Raw genomic sequence first — 23,759 nt, 5'->3', positions numbered from 1 at the left:
CAAACGGCGTCCAAAATATAGTTAGAAAGCTGCTGCTTTCAGCCAGCTTCACTTGCCAGTAACCATCCTTTGCATCCAGGGTAGTGAAGCTTTTTGCCTTTGCCAGTTGTGGCAAAATTACTTTGATGGTTGGCATGGCGTTGTGTGATCTCTTCAAAGCTTTATTTAGATCCTTTGGGTTGATGCATACTCTCAGCTTTCCAGGGTGTTTCACTGCTGCCATGATGCTAATCCATTGTATAGGGGTTGTAAATACTACAGATGGTGGAAATCTGAAATAAGAACAAGAAATGCTGGAAATACTCAGCAGGTCTGGCAGCATCTGTGGAGAGAGAAGCAGAGTTAACGTTTCAGGTCAGTGACCCTTCTTCAGAACTGACAAATATTAGAAATGTAAAAGGATTTAAGCAAGTAAAGCGGAATGGGGCAAGAGATAACAAAAGAGAAGGTGTTGATAGGACAAGGTCACAAGAATAACTGACCAGAAGGTCCTGGAACAAATGCAAACCGTATGGTAATGTTGTGCTGAAAGTCAAAGCATTAGTACAGAGAGGGTGTGAATTGACTGCAAAGCACAAAGCACTCCAAGCACAAACATTAAAAATTAAAAAAAAACAGGAACAGTGGGTAGGCACAGTAGAAACAAACTAACCAAACTAAGAAAACTAAAATAAAACAAACAAATAAAAAAAAAAATAACTAAACATAAAAAGGGGGGGCCCATCATGCTCTGAAATTATTGAATTCAATGTTCAGTCTGGCAGGCTGTAATGTGCCTAATCGGTAAATGAGATGCTGTTCCTTGAGCTTGCGTTGATGTTCGCTGGAACACTGCAGCAATCCCAGGACAGAGATGTGAGCATGAGAGCAGGGGGGGTGGTGGGTGTTGACATGGCAAGCAACCGGAAGGTCGCAGTTATGCTTTCGGACTGAGTGGAGGCGTTCCACAAAGCGGTCACCCAATCTGCGTTTGGTTTCCCCAATGTAGAGCAGACCACATTGTGAGCAGCGAATACAGTATACTAAATTTAAAGAAGTACAAGTAAATCGCTGCTTCAACTGAAAGGAGTGCTTGGGACCTTGGATAGTGAGGAGAGAGGAGGTACCTGGGCAGGTATTACACCTCCTGCAATTGCAGGGGAAGGTGCCGTGAGAAGGGGACGAGGTGGTGGTAATGGAGGAGTGAACAAGGGTGTCGTGGAGTGAACGATCCCTTCGGAATGCTGATAGGGGAAGGAAGGGGAAGATGTGTTTGGTAGTGGCATCATGCTGGATGTGGCGGAAGTGGTGGAGGATGATTCTTTGGATATGGAGGCTGATGGGGTGGAAAGTGAGGACAAGGGGATCCCTGTCGCGGTTCTGGGAGGGAGGGGAAGGGGTAAGGGTGGAGGTGCGGGAACTGGGCTGGACATGGTTGAAGGCCCTGTCAACCACCGTGGGGGGGAGTCCTCGGTTGAGGAAAAAGGAAGACATATCAGAAGCACTGTCGTGGAAGGTAGCATCATCAGAGCAGATGCGTCGTAGACAGAGAAACTGGGAGAATGGAATGGAGTCCTTACAGGAGGCAGGGTGTAAAGTAGTGTAGTCGAGGTAGCTGTGGGAGTCGGTGGGCTTATAATGAATATTAGCAGACAGCCTATCCCCGGAGATGGAGACAGAGAAGTCGAGGAAGGGAAGGGAAGTGTTGGAGATGGACCATGTAAAGATGAGAGATGGGTGGAAATTAGAAGCAAAGTTGATAAAGTTTTCTACTTCCGGGCGGGAGCAGGAAACGGCACCGATAGTCATCAATGCACCAGAAAAAGAGTTGGGGGAGGGGGCCTGAGTAGGACTGGAACAAGGAATGTTCGACATATCCCACAAAAAGACAGGTATAACTGGGACCCATGTGGGTACCCATAGCAATACCTTTTACTAGAAGAAGTGAGTGGAGTTGAAGGAGAATTTGTTCAATGTGAGAACAAGTTCAGCCAGGTGGAGGAGGTTGGTGGTGGATGGGGACTGGTTGGGCCTCTGTTTAAGGAAGAAGCAGAGAGCCCTCAAACCATCCTTGTGGGGGATGGAGTTGTAGAGAGATTGGATGTCCATAGTGAAGAGGAGGCGGTTAGGGCCAGGAAACTGGAAATTGTCAAAATGACGTAGGGCGTCAGAAGAGTCACAGATGTAGGTGGGAAGAGACTGGACCGGGGAGAAAAGATAGTTAAGATAGGAAGAAATAAGTTCAGTGGGGCAGGAACAGGCTGAAACAATGGGTCTGCCAGGACAGTCCTGTTTGTGGATTTTGGGAAGGAGGTAGAAGCGGGCTGTCCGGGGTTGCGGGACTATGAGGTTGGAAGCTGTAGAGGGAAGATCTCCAGAGGAGATGAGATCAGTGACAGTTCTGTGGACAGTAGCTTGATGTTCGGTGGTGGGGACATGGTCCGGGGGAAGTAGGAAGAATTGTCTGAGAGTTGGTGCTGAGCTCCTGCAAGGTAGAGGTCGGTACGCCATACAACAACAGCACCACCCTTGTCAGCAGGTTTGATGACCATGTCGGGGTTAGACCTGAGAGAACGGAGTGCCGCAAGTTCAGAGGGGGACAGGTTAGAGTGAGTGAGGGGGGCAGAGAAATTGAGATGACCAATGTCTCGCCGACAGTTTTCAATGAAAAGATCAAGAGCAGGTAAGAGGCCAAAGGGAGGGGTCCAGGTAGAGGGAGAATGCTGGAGGCGGGCGAATGGGTCTGCTGGTCGGAGGGGGTGGACTCCTCGTCAAAGAAGTGAGCACGGAGGTGAAGGCAACAGAAGAAGAGCTCAACGTCATGCCAAGCACGAAATTCATTGAGGTGGAAGCGTAAGGGGATAAAACTGAGTCCTTTGCTGAGTACAGAATGTTTAGCGTCAGAGAGAGGAATGTCAGAGGGTATAGTGAATACACGGCAAGGGGTCAGATCAGAAGGGGTGGGATCAGAGGGAAGTGAAGGGGAAGAAGGATCTGGAGAGGCATTAGTCCCCATCAGCTGCTGGAGCTTGCATTCCTTAACACCTGAAAGGAAGAAAAAAGTTTTTTGTTAATGCGTCGGATAAGACGAAGGATGAAATGAAACTGCGGAGCAGAACAGCTTTGAGATAAGGTGAGGCGGTGCTTCTGGGGAGAGAGGTCCAGTGTGTACATGTGGTGGTGCATGGCACTGAATGTGGATCTCAGGATGCGGCGAGAACAATTTTCACTGCTATCACTTTCTTGGTTACTCCCTTCTTTTCCAGCTCTTCTATCTTGTCTTTCAGGCTGGCCTTGAAGGCAGCTGGAACTTTCCTCGCAGATGCTGAATTGGTCTTACCCTCTCATCTACTTCAAGATGATATTCTCCAGGAAGACATCCTAAACCTGTAAACACATCGTTGTACTCCTCTAGGTCAATGGTTTACTGTGTTGCGACATGTTGCAAATCTCTTTTTGCACGTTGAGGGTTACCAGTCCAAGCTTTAAAGTTGCTCTGCCTGAGATGAGTGGCTTTTGCTTGTTATCTATGTTCTGGAACTCCAGATCTTCGTTCTTGCCATTGCATTGGGCTCTCAGAGTAACATGTCTTCTTGGCACTAGTATGGTGCCATCATATAGCCTCAACCTTAATTTTGAGGGCTTCATTTTTGGATTGCCATGTTGAGCCACTTCGCACAGGTCTGTGAAGGTCATGTTGTTGCATGACACACCGGTGTCTATCTGGCACTTTATGTTGACTTGATATTCTCCTTCTGCAGTCATCATTAAAATAGCCACAAACCATTTATCACCTGTTGACCTGACTGAACCAACCTGTTGTACAGTGTATAGTGATTGGTCAGAATCTTCAGCTGACATCTCTCCAGTGGCCATCAGTCCCTGCTTGTTGTGCTTCCTTCTAGCCAAACACTTGTGTGCAGAATAATTCAGCTTCTTGCAATGAGGACACTGCTATATCCATGCTGGACATGACTTCTTTTCCTGTGCCTGATGTCCTCCGCAGTAGTTGCATCCTCCCCCTTGTCTGTGAGCTTTCTGCCCTTTTGACCTGGAATGCCTATCAGCTTAATGCAAAGTCTGGTCTGTTCTGCCATGAATGTGTTCTAACTGCTGATTTACAACCTCAGCACTTCTGCACACATCAATCACTTTCCTAAGAGTAAGTTTGTCTTCTCTCTGTAGACGTGCTCTCACTGTGGGATATCTTATGGCTAATACAATTCTGTCTTTAATTAGATCATCTTTTAATTGTGCAAATTCACTGGATTCTGTGAGCTGTGTTAATGCAGTCACATATTGATCAATGGACTCTTTTTCACCTTGGGCCTAATATTGAACACATACCGTTCATAGGTTACGTTCACTTGGGGTTCAAAGTGTGCCTTCAAGGCTTTCAAAATTTCTGCTGTCCTTTTATTTCAGAGAGATTTAGGGTGGAATAAACTTTGTAACAGTCTCTCCCCAACAGTGTTAAAAGTGTAGCTACTCACAGCCGCTCTGGTTTGCTAATTAAATCTGTCACAATTTTGTAATTTTGCCATTGCAAATGAAAAGACTGCCAGTTCTGCTTCATATCACCTTTCATTTCGACCAGCGCAGGCAGAGGAAACTTTGCAGTCATTGTCTTACCCTGTGCTTTCAGCTGTTTCTTTGTTCCTTTTCTGTGGCTTCCTGTGGCTTTTAGTAGCTTTAGCACCTCTGATCATTCCTGTGGACTTTGTTCTGTAGCTATGCTTCTAAACAGCTCTTCAAAACTCCATCTCAGCTCCACTCTGACATCATGTTACGAGCTTACAGTGCTCCAGTCTGGCGTTTACTGAGTCTTTATTGAAACTGACTGAGATGGCTGCCTGCAGTCAGAGTGCCTCATGGTTGAGGTCACATGACTCCGACAAGCCTGGAGGCACATTGGTACAGTATTGCATTTCTATCCCAAACAGAAATGAAGTCAAGGGGCTATTGTAAAAGGGTAATTGAAGCAGGGTAGCAGTAGCTTGGATTAGATTGGGAAATGCTGTCAGCGGAGAAGAGGGAGAGAGTCAAAATCTTGCTCCTCAGGGTTGGGGAGGTGAGTTGAGTGTGGCAGTCTTACTCAGCATTGGTGGGGAGTAGGTGGGTTGAGGATTAAGGTCCTCATTTGTGGTTGGGTATGGTCTAAAATCTTGCACTGGGGGAGAAAATTGAGGGGCGGCAAAGGTTAGTGGGAAGGTTAGTGGGAAGGTTAGTGCTAAGATGCAGCTGCGTGGGGGGAGAGGGGAGCTTGAGGGTCAAAATTCCATTGAGGTAACTTCCTTTATAATCTCTTGGTCACATGATGTTAAGCATAATGCTTCGGCAGGATCATGAAGCCACTGAACCAACACTGAACCTTCTCCCTTTCGTACATTTCTAATCCTTCACCATTCTAAGATGCTTTTGAGCTGGAAGTTCACAGATGTACACAAGGTGGAGCAGGACCCGAGCCCACAGTCTGTTAGTATTCAAGAGAAATGGCTGCACCACACCATGGCATTGTTAGTCTTCCCAGTTGGTGATTTTCAGCAAATCAGGCAAGTTAAAATCCCATCCGATTCTTTCCCCCTCAAACTAATTCGGGATTAGACACAAGGCAGAAGGCTAAGCCAACAAAAGAGAAAATATTAATGTAGTGTTGAAATAAATCTGTGATAAACACCAATACAGGTTAATGTTGACTGCGTTTAAAATAAATCCTCTTAAAGCCTCTCTGGTTTAGTGAAGGCACTGAGTCTTACAAACCAGGCCTTAGGTTCGATACCTGGTGTGTGCTGAACTGATGATCGCAGTCAGAGAAGGATTGGGTGGGTAAGGATTTCAGAGAAATCCAGGGTTCTTCTTCATCATTGCTGAGAAGTGAAGGTGTATCCAGATTGGTTGAGAACAGGATCTGGTTTGGCTATGATTCCCCCTTTTGTGGAATAGCTACGATCTAGGCTCACATGTGAAAAATGGCCACATATTGGAGAAGTGACAGAAATGTGGAACTGTAGCTCAGCAACAATCAGGAGAGCAGGGAGCGAGAGAGGACTGAAAAATAAGTGCCTCTGGAGTATCATAAATAACACACTAAATCGTCCAGATAGAAACAGAGCAAAAGTGCTTTGGGAAATACCGTGCCCAATATTCTGTGACACGCAGGAACATAGAAGAGCAGTTCTTTATAGGAGTAAAACAAATCACCAGGAAACTGAAGTGATTGATTATTTTCCTATCAATCAGTAGAGGAATTTCACTCTATTTCTCTACTAATGCTTACACAGTCTGTGTGGATCAGGTTGTTAACCATACAGCACTAACCAGGTGAAAGGATTATGATTACTGGCACTGCTATAAACTTTTGCTGCCTTTGAGTTACTTAGCCTCTCCAACCATTCCCTAAATAAAGCCTGCTTCCTAATTTATTTTTAAATAACCAATTTAGCTCAAAGCAAATAGCAGCAGTCAGTAAGTTAACAGTGAAAGAGCCTTCTTTGTTTTGCACTGCAGTTTCTTCCTCTCCTGACACTAGGTGAATTGCTCATTTGGAGAGCCAGTAAAGACACGAAGGGCTGAATGGCCTCCTTTTGTGCTGTAACAGTTCTGTGATTCTGATAATGCTGACTCTCACTCTGTATGGTTCTTACAGGTTGACCTCTGGTATTCCACCTGTCACCCTTGACAGTATTGTTAAGCTCTGTGACCGTCTGTCACAGCTGTATCTTGCCATCGCCCTGATGTCCACACACAAGTTCCAGCAGGAGTCACTGGACAGTGACTTTTATTTTAATGACTAAGATCAGTTGGTTAATGGTAGGATCCCATTGTCATGCTGCCTGAGATCAGACTTGCCAGCTTCCCAGGGCACGCTCAACACAAACTTCAAAGTATTACAAAGTCTGAAGTTGTACAGCACAGAAACAGGCCATATGGTCCAACAGGTCCATGTTGGTGTTTATACTCCTTCCGAGCCTCCTCCCATCTCTCATCATCTAATCAACACTATCAATATATCCTTCTATTCCTTTCTCCCGCATGTACTTATCTAGCTTTGCCTTGACTGCTTTATTGCATTCTCCACAACTACTCCATGTGGTAGTAAGTTTCACACTTTGTCTTGGGGAGAACACCATTGCCCAGATCTGATTCTCTACTACAACTTTTCACCTCTCCACTCACTGGTTCCCCAACTCACAGTACATTGTTTCCTGATCCTCATCCTTCCAAAGTCTTGCATCATCCCACCTCCGTAACTCCCTCCTGTAACTTTTACCCGGACAATCCTGATTTTGATCCTTCTGTCCCGTATTCCAATTGAACCTTGTACGGATGCTCATTGTCCTGGTTTTCAGTTTTATTCGCAGTTTTTCAGACAAAATAGATGTGGTGACACACTAGAGCTAATTTTGACTTTAGCAAAAGTTTAAAATGGTCACAATCCCATCAGCTGCTGGTTATACATCAGTCCCCATTTTCATTTCCATTGGAGTTAATGAGAGAGATGTGTAATGGGGTGGCTGATTCAATATTGTTCCTTTTATACTATCACACAAAGTCAAAATTCCCCCCATTGAGTGGGTAACTTTGTCACTTTTTCCAAGATTGAGGATAGCTCAGAAGAGCCACCCAGTCGTGCACATTGCTGTTGCTGGAGGCCATATCAGCGACTAACATCAATTTATTTGTCAGAGGCGCCCTGTATTTCACTGTTCCATGAATGCGCCATGCTAACTTTCTGTGGCAACAGAACATTGTGGAAGTACAGAATGACTGTGTTTGTATTTAATCATTGTAAGCAAATTGTTTCTTGAACCTCTTCAACCCTTTCTTTGTGAAATAAGGGATGACATGTAGAATATTCCAGTGCATGTACATAATAATCATACGCATGTAAAAGTATTATGATACAGAGCGAGAAAAGGCATTTATTTACACATAAATTGGACATGAGAAAGAAATTGAATAATAGCAGTCAGGCTGAATAGGTGGGGCCCGATGATACGTTAGCTCTGGTTGTTAAATTTGAGTTGCAAATAATAAAGCTCAATATTAACAAAGCAGTTGTGTTTGTGGCACTATTACATGTAAAAAAAAATTATGGAAAACATATTGATAACATTAAAGTACTGTTGAATGGTGGGTTTGTCCTGCATATGATTTCATAAATTCTATTAATCGGAGGGACAGGGTCATCTCCTGAAATAATCATAATAGTGATATTAGTATTCATACCCATACAAATATGATTATGAATACTATACTTATATTTATTCTTCTACTTATGCTACTCCTGTAACTTATATTAATATTAATACTAACATTTATAGATGAATATATTATACTGATACATATATTAATACTTACATCTGTATTGTTATGGGACCACCTTAAGAAGGGACGACCTTAAGAGAGGACCACCTTATAAGCTGTAAGCAAAGGTCACCGGAGGAAGTGATGTCATGCCATACATGACCAGGGAGCTGTGGGTGTAGCCCAACAGAGTGAGATGTGATTTGATGTGGCTCATGCAGTAACTGCTTGTGTATATATATATATATATATATATATGTTCTAGTTAAGTTATAATATTAAAGTTCACATATCAAAGGAACAAATAATATTACATATTGTCACGAAGACCCCCACTTGCCAAGAATGAGGCATATTAATTTCGTCACATGAACATTAATTTTAAACTGTTGCTGGAGTGAAGGAATGACTTGTTTAAAGAGATCAACAGTGGCTGGAAAACGTTTGCATACGAAGAGACAGTCGCCTAGGAAAAGAAAATGGGAACTGTTCACTGATTCAATTAACAGAGATTGGTCTGGGCAATGGGATCCACATCTAGTCGGTATAAGAGACAGCACTACACAGCACCCCTCCCCCCCACCACCAAGAGCTTTAGAATCCACAAACCGCAGGAGCAGTTGTTCCCAAATAAGGGGTATGTCACGTGACTAACCTGCTGGCCAACTTGGAGTTTTGAATTGTGCTCACAGAACAGTTTGAAGACAGAGACTGCAGATTGCAACTGAACTTGGAAGAAAAGAGTCTCCCTCTCTCTTTCACAAATCTCCAGATCCACTGAAATAATTTAAACCTCAAAAGAGAAAAGACTCCAACATCGAAAAAAGTTTTAAACGGGCACTGGACCCCAATGAAACAGCAAGACTTACCGGCAACCAAAGACTTTACATTGAACTCAAAGGACCGTTAATAGAAACCCAGCTATTGCCTCAAACTTTTCCCTTTTATTCTTTCTACTTTTTCTGTCTCTATCTGCATGTGTGTTTATTGCATATGTATGCTAGCATCGTCGTGTATTCGTAGTCGTTAACTGAATTAGAGTTTAAGATTAATAAACTTACACCATTCTTCTTTAAATTTAAGAAAACCTATCTGATTGATTTCTTTGCCTTACAATTGGAAAGCAGTGAACAAGGATTCACTGAGGGGGAGCTAAAAACACAGTGTTTTAAAAATTAAACCCTGTTATAGTTAAACCAGGCAAAGGCTGAGAGGGAACCCCTAAATCCGTTTCTCACCTGGTTGTAACAATATATGTAAGTATACTATCACTTATGTCGTGGTTGTAGACGTCTTTAAAGCAGAGACATGGACAGCCGGTGGGTCTGATACCAGTGACGAGCTCGCTGTACAATGCGTCCATGGGGATCCTGCCATCGTCAATGCGGCTCACATGGCCAAGCCATCTCAAGCACTGTTGGCTCAGTAGGGTGTATAAGCTGGGGATGTTGGCCTCCTCGAGGACTTCTGCATTGGAGATACGGTCCTGCCACCTGATGCCAAGTATTCTCCGGAGGCAGCGAAGAAGGAATGAGTTGAGACGTCGCTCTTGGCTAACATACGTTGTCCAGGCCTCACGATGCGACATGAAGTCCTGTGACATTGACCACAAGTCATGGGAGTCAGTTGCCAGTGATTGCCAGAGCTGGCAGACAGCCATAAAAGCGGGGCTAAAGTGTGGCGAGTCGAAGAGACTTAGCAGTTGGCAGGAAAAAAGACAGAAGTGCAAGGAGAGAGCCAACTGTGTAACAGCCCCGACAACCAATTTTATCTGCAGCACCTGTGGAAGAGTCTGTCACTCTAGAATTGGCCTTCATAGCCACTCCAGGTGCTGCTCCACAAACCACTGACCACCTCTAGGCGCTTACCCATTGTCTCTCAAGACAAAGAGGCCAAAGAAAGACCATCACTTATACTTACTTGTACATTGGGGAGGCAGTGGTGTAGTGGCAAAGTCACTGGACTAGCAATGCAGAGCACAGGCTAATGTTCTGAACTCTGGAGATATGGGTTTGAATCCCACCATGGCAGATGGTGAAATTTCAATTCAATTAATAAAAAACAAATCTGAAATTTAAAAAAATGCTAGAATGGTGACCATAGAACCATTGCCGATTGTTGTAAAAACCCACCTGGTTTAAAAATGCCCTTTAGGGAAGGAAACCTGCTGTCCTTACCTGGTCTGGCCTACATGTGACTCCAGACCCACAGCAATGTGGTTGACTCTTAAATGGCCCAGCAAGCCATTCAGTTCAAGGACAATTAGGGATGGGCAATAAATGCTGGCCTAGCCAGAGATGCCCACAAACCACAAAACGAATTAAAAAAACATCGAAAACATCTGACAAGATACCTCATGGATACAATGTTAACGTTCTAGAATCATGAATGGGGAGAAAGCATCTCAATGTACACATGAAGATGACGGTAAAGAGAATCTCTCCAATACTCCAAGTAACATACAGAGAGGAGTGTATTCTTTTAGGGATAAGTGGTTATCAGAGCTCAGATGTAGAGATCTGGGTTGAAAAACACAGCCACCCAGTGTGACACACCATCAAAGCCATTTTCCATTAAAAATGAAGGTGTTGGAGCTATGAGAAGGCGTATGAACACACAAAAACAGCAAGTGTCAGGGGGAGTGAAGAACGTGAGCAGCCATTTAAATATCTCACACCCAAAGACATTCCTGAGGAGATGAGTGTCATTACGGATGAAGTAATGTGCATTATCACAGGTATGTGTCACTTGACTGCAAGTTGAAGTTGGCTCCTGAAATACTTTTGGATTCAAAGTTGAGTCAAAAAATACATTGTGGAAAGATGCAAGAGCATTGTGGTAAATGTCTCGGTCCTCTATACAGTCGAGCTGCTGTTGGATGGTTATAAATACAATTTGTCATCTTCTGATGCCTCAAGTAAGGCTTGTATTTACATAGCACCTTGCATGACCTCAGGACATCATAAAGCCCTTTACAGCCCATGAAGCACTTTTGAAGTATAATTAGTGTTGTAATGTAGGAAGTACAGCAGTCAATTTGCCCACAAGATCACACAAACAGCAACATGAGAACGACCAGATGATGTTTTTATTGATGTTGGTTGGGGGACAAATATTGGCCAGGACAATTCAAAACAGTGCTATGGGATTTTTTACATCCACCTCAGAGGGCCTCAGTTTAACATCTCATCTGAAGGACGGTACCTCCAAAAGTGCAGTGCTCTATTTAAGTATCAGTCTAGATTTTGTGCTCAAGTCTCTGGAGTGGAGCTTGAAGCCCAAACCTTCTGACTCAGAGGTGAGCATGCTACCATGAGACATGGCTGAAATATTAAGTGGAATGTTAATTACTGCCCACTGCTTTCCACTTCCAATGGTTGGAGAGTGGGTTTGCTGGATTTATTACAAAGACTTTGAAGGAACAATTGTTAGCCACAATATATGCACAACTTTGGATGGCAATGGCTTGAACATAGCATTGTGGCTGACAATGTATCAGTTAATTCTATAGTTGACAACTTGAAAACATTAAAGCTTAACTTGCTTTGTGTTAACTAAAATGTCCATGTGCGACATAACCCAGCCCAGCATGGATGTAAGATCAATGTAGGGAATCTGACCATCGAGAATTATAACAAGTTTTCAAGCTCTGCAATGAAAGTGATGGAACTCCGGGAATGTTTTTAGTTCATGGAGCAGGATATTCCGCAGCATGTTCCAGCTGTCAGTTCTTCCAGCTACTGAGAGACTTTTCAAGTGTTGGAAAGCAATGAGCACATACTTCATTTCACAAGGGTAAGGTAATACCCACACACTCATTTGGAACGTCAACACTGACCAGGAACATGAGCTAAAAAATAGTGAAGGTCTAGCTGTTCCTGAATTCCATTTCTATTTTGTGCATAATTACCTGTATGTTTTCCACACAGCACTCATACAATCATGGAAAATTGGTGATGGCGAGACTTCATTGAAATGAAGATCACGAGTAATGTAATGTAATGTAATGTAATTTTGTTGATTATTCACTCCCACCCATTTTACACCACCGCACAAAGTCAAGATCTGGAAAATGATACAAGTCAGACTCCAGACATCAGATGGAGAGATGGAAAATCTGAGAGCCAATTTGAAGAACAGGCTGCGAGACAACCTCTTTGACAAAGTGAACCAGAGTTTAAAGGAGTTGCTTATCACTCTTCATCTGCATGTGAATCAGGTGGATTGAAGATATGTAAGAGAAGCGTGGCCTACTTGAAGAAATGGTTCCCCTTTAATACACGTCCTCTGAAACACTCTGCAGTGCTTGGTCTTTGTGGACAGTTCACACTTGGGGACCTGGACTGTGTCAAGGCAGCAAATGTAGCAGACACAGACAGAAGAGTATGTACCATGAATTTTGGATACTCCGCGACGTTATGCCAAAACTCCAGATGCGGAGTATGTGGATTAGAAGTGGACCAATTGCTTCTTCTACTTCCTTGAAATGTAGCAGAGACATTGTGTGGCTGAATGCTCCTCCCAAGGCGAAGGTGATTTGGAGGCAGGCGTGTCGGTAATTGTTCGCTACTGCCCGCTGTGCCGGTATTTTTTAAAATTCATTCATGGGATGTGATCATCTCTGGCCAGGCCAACATTTAGTGCCCATCCACAATTGCCCTTGAGAAGGTGATGGTGAGCTACCTTCTTGAACCGCTGCAGTCCATGTAGTGTAGGTACACACACAGTGCTGTTAGGAAGGGAGTTCCAGGATTTTGACCCAGCGACAGTGAAGGAACCGCGATATAGTTCCAAGTCAGGACGGTGTGTGACTTGGAGGGGAACTTGCAGGTGGTGGTGTTCCCATGCATTTGCTGCCCTTGTCCTTCTAGTTGGCAGAGGCCATGGGTTTGGAAGATGCTGTCTAAGGAGCCTTGGTGCATTGCTACAGTGCATTTTGTAGATGGTACACACTGCTGCCACTGTGCGTCGGTGGTGGAGGCAGTGAATATTTGTGAATGGGGTGACAATCAAGTGGGCTGCTTTGTCCTGGTTGGTGTTGAGCTTCTTGAGTTGTTGGAGCTGCACCCATCCAGGCAAGTGGAGAGTATTCCATGACACTTCTGACTTGTGCCTTGTAGATGGTGGACAGGCTTTGGGAAGTCAGGAGGTGAGTTATTCACCACAGGATTCCTAGCCTCTGACCTGCTCTTGTATCAGTTCAGTTTCTGATCAATGGTAGCCTCTAGGATGTTGATAGTGGGGGATTCAGTGATGGTAATGCCATTGAATATCAAGAGGCAATGGTTAGATTCTCTCTCGTTGGAGATAGTAATTACCTGGCACTTGTGTGGCGCGAATGTTACTTGTCACTTATCAGCCCAAGCCTGGATATCGTCCAGGTCATGCTACATTTCTACACGGACTGCTTCAGTATCCGAGGAGTTGCGAATGGTGCTGAACATTGTGCAATCATCAGCGAACATCCCCACTTCTGACCTAATGATTGAAGGAAGGCCATTGATGAAGCAGCTGAAGATGGTTGGGCCTAGGACACTACCCTGAGGAACTCCTGCAGTGATGTCCTGGAGCTGAGATGATTGACCTCCAACAACCACAACCATCTTCCTTTGAGTTAGGTATGACTCTAGCCAGTGGAGAGTTTTCCCCCTGATTCCCATTGACTCCAGTTTTGCTTGGGCTCCTTGATGCCATACTCGGTCAAATACTGCCTTAATGTCAAGGGCAGTCACTCTCACCTCACCTCTAGAGTTCAGCTCTTTTGTCCATGTTTGAACCAAGGCTGTAATGAGGTCAGGAGCTGAGTGACCCTGGCAGAACCCAAACTGAGTGTCACTGAGCAGGTTATTGCCAAGCAAGTGCCGCTTGATGGCATTGTTGATGACACCTTCCATCACTTTACTGATGATTGAGAGTAGGCTGATGGGGCGGTAATTGGCTGGGTTGGATTTGTCCTGCTTTTTGTGTACAGGACATACCTGGGCAATTTTCCACATTGCCGGGTAGATGCCAGTGTTGTAGCTGTACTGGAACAGCTTGGCTAGGGGCACGGCAACTTCTGAAGCACAGGTCTTCATTATTATTGCCGAAATGTTGTCAGGGCCCATAGCCTTTGCAGTATCCAGTGCCTTCAGTCCTTTCCTGATATCACGTGGAGTGAATCGAATTGACTCCACCTCCAGCCCATTTCCAAGGAGGCAGCTTTTGGGGAGTGGCAGCGACCTGCCTGCCATTGGCAGGTAGTCAATTAGCCTAATTAAAGTGCCAATTGAGGGCACTCTTCATATGCTGTCTGGATTTTCCAGTTGGCGGATGGGCTCCCGATGTGGCTGGAGCCCGTGGATGAAATGGATCTGCTGGGCTCCGAGGGCCACAGCCGCAGGCCATCCTGTGGAGGGGCTCCCCCTTCGCAATGATGGCCAGGTAGCTGTGGGCACGGTATATTTACAGTTCTTCAGAGGGCACCTCTATCTTGAGGAGCCCTCCTGATCCCTCACCTACAAGCGACAGTGCCCACCTCTCCCGGTGGGGCTGCCAGCTGCCCAGAGCCTCAGGTGCTCCCATTGGCCCTTCCAGCTGCAGAGCCCGTCCACTGTCTTTAATTGGTTGGGGCTTCTGGCGTTGGCCTCTTAATTGGCTGCTTCCTCAAAAATATCCTCCAGAGACCCAGCATGGCTGCATCTGGGTTCCCAACCTGGAATTCAGATCGTCAACAAGATTGGAGCCCTGAAACTCAAATTTAGCACAATGTGACTGTGGACAATGCTGCAGTGTGTTTGGCATGATAAAGAATTTATGGTTGGACAAGGGAATTACAATGAGAACTGATCTTTTCAATGCCATTCTGTGCATTAAAGTCAACCTCAAGAAATTGTGCAGCGAGATCCTTGACATCATCCTTGGAAGAAAGGGGCTTCTTGAATGCATGGAAGAAACAACAGAAATATACCTTTAAAAGGAGTCCTGCAGCCACTACACATACCACAGTTTAGCAGGGTAGAATAAGTACTCTATTATTTAAGATTACTTTTGATAAGTTGCATGTTTTCTTCACAAACCATATTAAAGGTTGAAAGATCATTGACTTGAAACGTTAACTCTGTTCCTCTCTCCACTGATGCTTCCAGACCTGATGAATATTTCCAGCACTTTCTGTTTTTATTAAGGAAAATTATGTTGTGCCTGTTCCTACTTTAGCAAATTGTGGCATCCCTGGAGAGGATCACCTTTCAAATATAAAGTGCGGCTAAAGCTGTGAGATTAGTCAGCAGAAGTGGGATGCTACAGGCTGAGTGGCAGCACAAGTGTGTACACTGGCTGCCGGTCCAGCAACATCTCAATTTTAAAATTCTCATCCTTGTGTTCAAATGCCTGCATGGTCTCAGCCTGTGTAACCCCCTCCAGCGCTACAATCCTCCGTGATCACTGCACTCCTCCAATTCTGGGAGGGACAAAATGGAGCTATTTGGTCCAATTTTAAAATATTTTCATTAATGATAGGTAAGTACATAAGGGAGAAAGGACTAGATAGATATGTTGATAGGGTGAGATGAAGTAAGGTGGGAGGAGGCTCATGTGGAGCAGAAACACCAGCACAGACGTGCTGGGCCGAATGGCCTGTTTCTGTGCTGTAAAATTCTGTCTAATCCTTTCAGGGCAAGACCTCCAATTACTGCTGACCTTCTCACTCTTCACATTTTGTGTATTTTATACTCATGTTCTGTCTCAACCCAATCACCTAATTTGCCTTAAATTTGAACATTAAACATATTTTTAAATATTAATTTTTTTTAATAGAGTAAGTAAGGCAGTAATTAAGTTTCGACTGGCAAGTGGGTGATTATCCAGAAGGTACAAATTTAAGATAATTGGAAGAAGAACCGGGGAGAGATGAGGAGAATTTTTTTTATGTAGCTCGGTGTTATGATCTAGAATTCCCTGCCTGAAAGGGCGGTGGAAACAGATTCAGTGGTAACTTTCAAAAGGGAATTGGATATATAACTAAAAAAGAAAAATGTCTAGGGTTATGGGGAAAGAGCAGTGGTGTGGGACTAGTTCAATAGCCAGCAAAGGCACAATGGGCTGAATGGTTTGTTTCTCCACTGTAAAATTCAATGGACTTTTTTCAGGGCATGACCTCAAATTTCAGCTGACCTGCTCACCCTTCATAGTTTGTATATTTTGTCCTCAGTTTCATCTTAATCCAGTCAGTCACCTAATTTACCTCAAATTTAAATATTACCAAGCAGCAAATTACTGCATGACAAAGGACACAGCAAACTGAAAAACAAAAGTATGCAAACCAAGCACTAGAGAGAAATGAATGCAAAACAAAACATGTTTGACCAAGGTTAAGTGAATTTCTAGCAGGATTCTGACAAATTTGCATTGGTGTGGAGTTTGCCAAAGGAACAGTCACTCCACTCGAAACAGTAATCCACTGACATGCTTTGACGATATGCTTAGGTACTGTATGAATCCAAACATTTTTCTTTTTGTGTATTTTATTCAATCAAGCTGCATTCATACATCAGTCCCCAGTAATAACTCATAGTAAAGTATTTTAACTGAAATCTATCCTTCTTTTCTTGTGAAGCACTTCTACACTTTTTTTCCCAAAAGGGTATAGGGTTTATCAAGGTAAGGAATGTCAGTGCTTTCGCCCTTTCAGTCCCCAGTATCACCATCAAGCACTCCCAGGTCAGGTATAAGCAGAGATAGTAAAGCTTTCTCTTCTCTGGCCAAATTGTCCAGCCTAAATCTCAGATAAGCACCCTCCACTGGCCATTACTGCATTGCTGTTAATGGGACCTTGCTGTGCACAAATTGGCTGCCGTGTTTCCCTGCATTACAACCGTAACTACACTTCAAAAGAGTACTTCATTGGTTATAAAGTGCTTTCAGATATCGTAAGGTAGTGAAAGGCGCTATATAAATGCAAGTACTTTTTTTTCGGTGGAACATTTCTTTCCACATCCTTCCTGGAATAAAAACAGAAAATGCTGGAAACAGCCAGCAGGTTAGACAGAATCTGTGGGGACAGAAACCGAATTAACATTTAAGTCGATGACTTTTCATCAGAACTAGAAAGGATTAGAGATCGAAAGAATTTTAAACAAGTACAGAGGCAGGGAAGGGGGGAGAAGGGGAAAGAACAAAAGGAAAGGTCTGTGATAAGGTGGAGGGCAGGAGTGATTAAATGGCAGTGTAAAATTGGTTGAAAGGTCTGTTTGTGACTGTTGCATATCTCTGTTATCAATGTACATTCCTTCCTGTAGTCTTCCTGAGTAAGATTGCCAATTTGTGCCAGGTTTGTGCGACATGCCTATGCAGTTTAAGAACTGGATTGAGACTGTGACAGCCTAGTGACAGAGGAGTGCATTCACCTGGTTGACCTTGAACCCATATCCCACAGCTGAAGGGGAGCATCTAACTCAACTCCCCAAGACATCAGTCAAAAAATATTACAAACACTAAGGGGTTAATTTTGACTTTGTATGATTTTAAAGCAGGAGATATTGGATCGGATTGCTGGGAATCAGGACGAAAACTCTCTGCTGGTTGGAATCATATCTAGCACAAAGAAAGATAGTTGTGGTTGTTGGAGGTCAATCATCTGAGCTCCAGGATATCACTGCAGGAGTTCCTCAGGGTGTGTCCTAGGCCCAACCATCTTCAGCTGCTTCATCAATGACCTTCCTTCAATCATAAGGTCAGAAGTGGGGATGTTCGCTGATGATTGCACAATGTTCAGCACCATTTGTGACTCCTCAGATACTGAAGCAGACTGTGTAGAAATGCAGCAAGACCTGGACAATATCTAGGCTTGATCTGATAAGTGGAAAGTAACATTCATGCCACACAAGTGCCAGGCAATGACCATCGCCAACAAGAGAGAATCGAACCATCTCCCCTTGACATTCAATGGAATTACTATCACTGAATCCCCCACTATCAACATCCTGGGGATTACCATTGACCAGAAACTGAACTGGAGTAGCCATATAAATACCTTGGCTACAAGAACAGGTCAGAGGCTAGGAATCCTGCAGTGAGTGACTCACCTCCTGACTCCCCAAAACCTGTCCACCATCTACAAGGCACAAGTCAGGAGTGTGATGGAATACTCTCCACGTGCCTGGATGAGTGCAGCTCCAACAACTCAAGATCATCGACACTATCCAGGACAAATCAGCCGCTTGATTGGCACCCCATCCACAAACATTCACTCCTTCCACTACCGGCGCACAGTGGCACCAAGTCCCCTTTAGACAGCACCTCCCAAATCTGCGACCTCTACCTCCTAGAAGAACAAGGGCAGCAAATGCATGGGAACACCACCACCTACCTGCATGTTCCCCTCCAAGCCACACACCATCCTGACTTGGAACTATGTCGCCGTTCCTTCACTGTCGCTGGGTCAAAATCCTGGAACTCCCTTCCTAACAGCACTGTGGGTGTATCTACCCCACATGGACTGCAGCAGTTCAAGAAGGCAGCCCACCACACCTCCTAAAGGCCAATTAGGGATGGGGACTAAATGCTGGCCGAGCCAGCGATGCCCACATCCCATGAACGAATAAGAAAAAGCTGCCCGTTACGCGTCTCTCCTGATTTTATTTCAATTGTAGGTAAAGGAAATTAAAATAGGGGATGATGTAAAATGGGTGACTAATCTGATATCAGCCATTTCACACTATCAGCCAAAGTCAAAATTACCCCCAACATTGTCAGATGTCAATAACAAGTGTCTTTTTGAGCTGCTTAAATGTAACCACTCACACTAGCAGTTTGTTTCATACACCAGCCACCCTATTGCCTAAGGAATTTTATTTAGATTGTCAATTTACTTTAATTTTTCTTATCTTAAATCCATGTTATCTGGTTCTGGAATTCTGTATACTTTGGTTGTGGTACCTGGACAGCTGATGCGCATGGAGTCGTCCCCCAGCAAGCCAATGCAATTAGAGGAAGGGACAAAACTGACAAAAAAAAATCAACTGATTTGGCTTCTGCTCGTTGCTATGATTTTGATTTAAGATAGTTGATTGGCATCCTTCCATCTATGAAAGATGATGGACACGCAGCAAACAATCAATTTCGGTGGGGTGTTTTCTCTTGTGCACCTTTGCTGATGGCTGTGAAGGCCAATCCTTGAAAGGCAGGTTCTTCCACAAGTGCTGAACATGAAGCTACCAAGTGATCCTGTGAGTTGTTGTTTTTGATGTTGGCGCCTATTGCCAAGCTGCTGTAGCAACTGGTTGTCGTGGTAGTGCACACCAGTCTGCAGGACATGTCGCCATTTCCCTCTTTCGCCAGCTAGAGACTCCTAGATGCGATATTCGACATTTAGGGCCTTCATGTCACACTTGCAAGCATCTTTGAAGTGGAGCTTTGAGCGCCCCACTGGTCATCTGGCCCCGGCTACTTCACCGTACAGAAGGTCCTTGGGTATGCGACTGACTTCCGTCCTGTGGATGTATTCGATCCACCGAAGCCGCCTCTATTTGATTAGTGCCAAACCACTTGGGAGCTCTGCCTTTGGGAGGGCTGCTGCATTTGTGATTTTGCCTGTCAGGATGTATCTATAATGTGCTGCTGACTGCAAAGCTGGAAACTTAACATAGAAAGTCACCATAAATATCTGGTGTCCTTGGTAGGCTGCCATCTGAAGTCAACTGATCATCTTTGCCCTCCTGCCCTGACACTGGTGACAACACAGAAAGTAAATTTCAAGCATTCAACAATCTCAGTTGTCACCCACTCGAACTGTCTCCAGCCCAGCTCAAGATGTGACATGCAATATAAATATAAAAGTCTTCCTCCCTTCCCTCCCTCCTAATTTCCTCTTTTTTTTTTGAAGACCTGTTCTTCTGGCATTCTGACTGGCACTGCTCCCTCAAACAACCCCACCAATTCTAGACTAACTGGTATTCCAACTGATTTCTGTCTAAGGGATTGTGCTGTGTGCAAAATGGCTGCTGCATTTACCCATTATAGCACTTACTGCAAAGTTAATTCTTCATATGTGAGCTGCTTTGAGACTTTTCTCAAAGATGTGGTAAGGGCCTCAATACATTTGAATCTTCCTTTAGGTTCTGATACTGTCTGTTAATGTAAATTCACACTTTCTAATTCATGTAGAATGTCCATTACGTCAGGGTCAGACAGATATTCAAAGAAATGTAATAATGCATCGGTGTGCTGTCTACATATTGATTGCATGGTTGAATGAAGTGGTGGAATTATTTTCACACATTACCCAATTTAATCATGCCTCAGAGACTGGTTGTTGTCTGATTGACTGATGTGAGTAAAGATCAAGACAAACAATATATCATTGGATTTTTAAACTAGGAATGCAAGCAATCACCAAAGAAATCCCCTGTGAAAAGGCTTGAAAGAGAAAGACATATAAATCATTCAAAGGCATTTGAAATGTCATAAGAAGGAAGTGCGCACTGATTTACAAATGAAGCTCGAGAGTGAAAGGGCTCAATTTATCACAGTCTGTCACATTGGTGTTCAATCGCCAAATATGTTTACTTTTGTGTTGCTGGAACATTTTAATTGTGGCTTGTGCCCTGCGACAGGAATGTTTTAATCTGTCAGTAAAGCTTCGAGAAAATTGATAAATTGAGGTGCTTCATGGCGATCATTCAGTTATAGAATAGAATCAGGAGTTCCAGTTGGGCCGTAGAACTGGGTCTGCCTTGGCACTGAACCCACGCCAAATCCCGACCATGTCCAGCGTTCCCTTGTCACTTCATTGAAGGAGATTGGGATAAGTCTGGCCAAAGAGAAAAATTTAAATCCCGAGCTGCTACTTTCCTAATGATAATTATTCTCCCTGAGATGGACTGGTGCTGGGAAATGGTATTGCGAGCCCTGCTTGCAAACTTACAAAATGTAGGCGCACTGTACAGTGGGTCAGATGCTGGGTGGAATGGATGAGGTTACTGGTGAGACTTCAGCCTGCCAGTCTCACCTCTCACTGTGACGTCATGATGGAGAAGATGGATGGAAAAGCCCCCATTCCCCTCCGTCCGAATCTTTCAATGTGGGCTGTGTCAGGCAAACCAGTCCGCACCCCCCCCCCACCCTACCCTCACCTGCCAAGACTGAGGCACACATTATTTCGCCACATGAATGTTAAAACTTAAAATTGCAAGCCCCTGACTGGAAGGACATTTGTATAGTACTAGCAGTGTTGGAACAATGGGGACCCAGTCGTTGCTTCCCCAATACGTAGAAGAAGTGGTCAGACCAGTTTTAGTCACATGACTAACTGGCTGTTGCAGAGAATTTGAACTTCCAACAAAGGATTTGAACTCAGGCAAAGCCGTGTGCTCATGGAGTGAAGATCTCTCCTAGAACTGAAGCAAGAATTATCTCCTCTCCTATCTGCCTGCTCCATCTCTTCCCCACTGAATTGAATCTTGTGAAAACACGTAAGCTGGGAGAGAGAAATATCTCCAACGTGAACAAGGTTTATGAAGAATACTGGGCCCCAACAAAATGCAAGACCATATCTTCAATCAAGGACTACAGCGAGCTCAAGAAACAGTGACATGATATTGCCTCAAACTGTTCTACTTAACTTTTCTTCTGCTCTTTTCTGTCCCTATTTGCATATGTGTATCGCATGTGCATGCTAGTGTGGGCACGTTGTCTATCTGTAGGCGTTAACCAGATTAAGGTTAAGGTTTAATAAATTTCATCTTTCTTCTTTAAACCAAAGAAAGCCTGTTTGTGCTCATTTCTTTTCCTTATAATTGGAAAGTTGTGAACAAGGTTTCACAAAGGGGGAACTCAAAACAGTGTGTTTAAAATTAAACCCTGTTATAATAAGACCAGGTGAAGATAGTAACAGACCCCTAGACATCTTTTACACCTGGTCATAACAGAAATTGGGTGCTAGCAGCCGGATTGTTACACACAGATGAATGAGTGAAATTGGAAGTGGGAAGCCAAATTGTTCCCAATCAAAAAGAGCAAAATATCAATACAGGTTTTATTGTGGTTGTTGTGTGATTGAATACTAACATGTCTGCAACTAAAGCGAGACGTTCTTCAAGCCAGGGTGAAGTAACCTGGGATAAGTTAAAAGCACTGTCGATGGAGGAGTTGAGAAAAATGGCTGAGCTGTGTGGGATCACTGTACGTGGCAAGACTAGGAAGACTAAACTCCGAAGGCTAGTGGCCAACCATTTTTACCTTGAATCTGAAGAAGCAGAAGCAGTGTTAGAAACAGAATCCAACAGTGTATTGTTAGCAAACATACAATTAGAACAAAAGAAACTTGAAGTAGAAGACAGGGAAAGAGAAAGGGAGAGACAGGAGAAGGAGAGAGAGAGGCAGGACAGGGAGAAAGAGAGGGCCTTCCAAAAGGAACAAAGAACAAAGAACAGTACAGCACAGGAACAGACCATTCGGCCCTCCAGGCCTGCGCCGATCTTGATGCCTGCCTAAACTAACACCTTCTGCACTTCCGGGGCCCATATCCCTCTATTCCCTTCCTATTCATATATTTGTCAAAATGTCTCTTAAACGTTGCTATCGTATCTGCTTCCACCACCTCCCCTGGCAGCAAGTTCCAGGCACTCACCAGCTTCTGTGTAAAAAACTTGCCTCGCACATCCCCTCTAAACTTTGCCCCTCGCACCTTAAACCTATGTCCTCTAGGAACTGACTCTTCCACCCTGGGAAAAAGCTTCTGACTATCCACTCTGTCCATGCCGCTCATAACTTTGTAAACCTCGATCATGTCGCCCCTCCACCTCCGTCGTTCCAGTGAAAACAATCCGAGTTTTTCCAACCTCTCCTCATAGCTAATGCCCTCCAGACCAGGCAACATCCTGGTAAACCTCTTCTGTACCCTCTCCAAAGCCTCCATGTCCTTCTGGTAGTGTGGCGACCAGAATTGCACGCAATATTCTAAGTGTGGCCTAACTAAGGTCCTGTACAGCTGCAACATGACTTGCCAATTTTTATACTCTATGCCCCGACGGATGAAGGCAAGCATGCCGTATGCCTTCTTGACTACCTTATCCACCTGCGTTGCCACTTTCAGTGACCTGTGGATCTGTACGCCCAGATCTCTCTGCCTGTCAATACTCCTAAGGGTTCTGCCATTTACTGTATACCTCCCACCTGCATTAGACCTTCCAAAATGCATTACCTCACATTTGTCCGGATTAAACTTCATCTGCCATTTCTCCACCCAAGTCTCCAACCGATCTATATCCTGCTGTATCCTCTGACATTCCTCATCATTATCCGCAACTCTACCAACCTTTGTGTCGTCCGCAAACTTACTAATCAGACCAGCTACATTTTCCTCCAAATCATTTATATATACTACAAACAGCAAAGGTCCCAGTACTGATCCCTGCGGAACACCACTAGTCACATCCTTCCATTCAGAAAAACACCCATCCACTGATACCCTCTGTCTTCTATGACCGAACCAG

Source organism: Heterodontus francisci, chromosome 33 (genome assembly GCF_036365525.1).
Source record: "Heterodontus francisci isolate sHetFra1 chromosome 33, sHetFra1.hap1, whole genome shotgun sequence".
NCBI classification, from domain to species: domain Eukaryota; kingdom Metazoa; phylum Chordata; class Chondrichthyes; order Heterodontiformes; family Heterodontidae; genus Heterodontus; species Heterodontus francisci.
The sequence above is the reverse complement of the archived record's forward strand: the minus strand, read 5'-3'. Positions refer to the sequence as shown.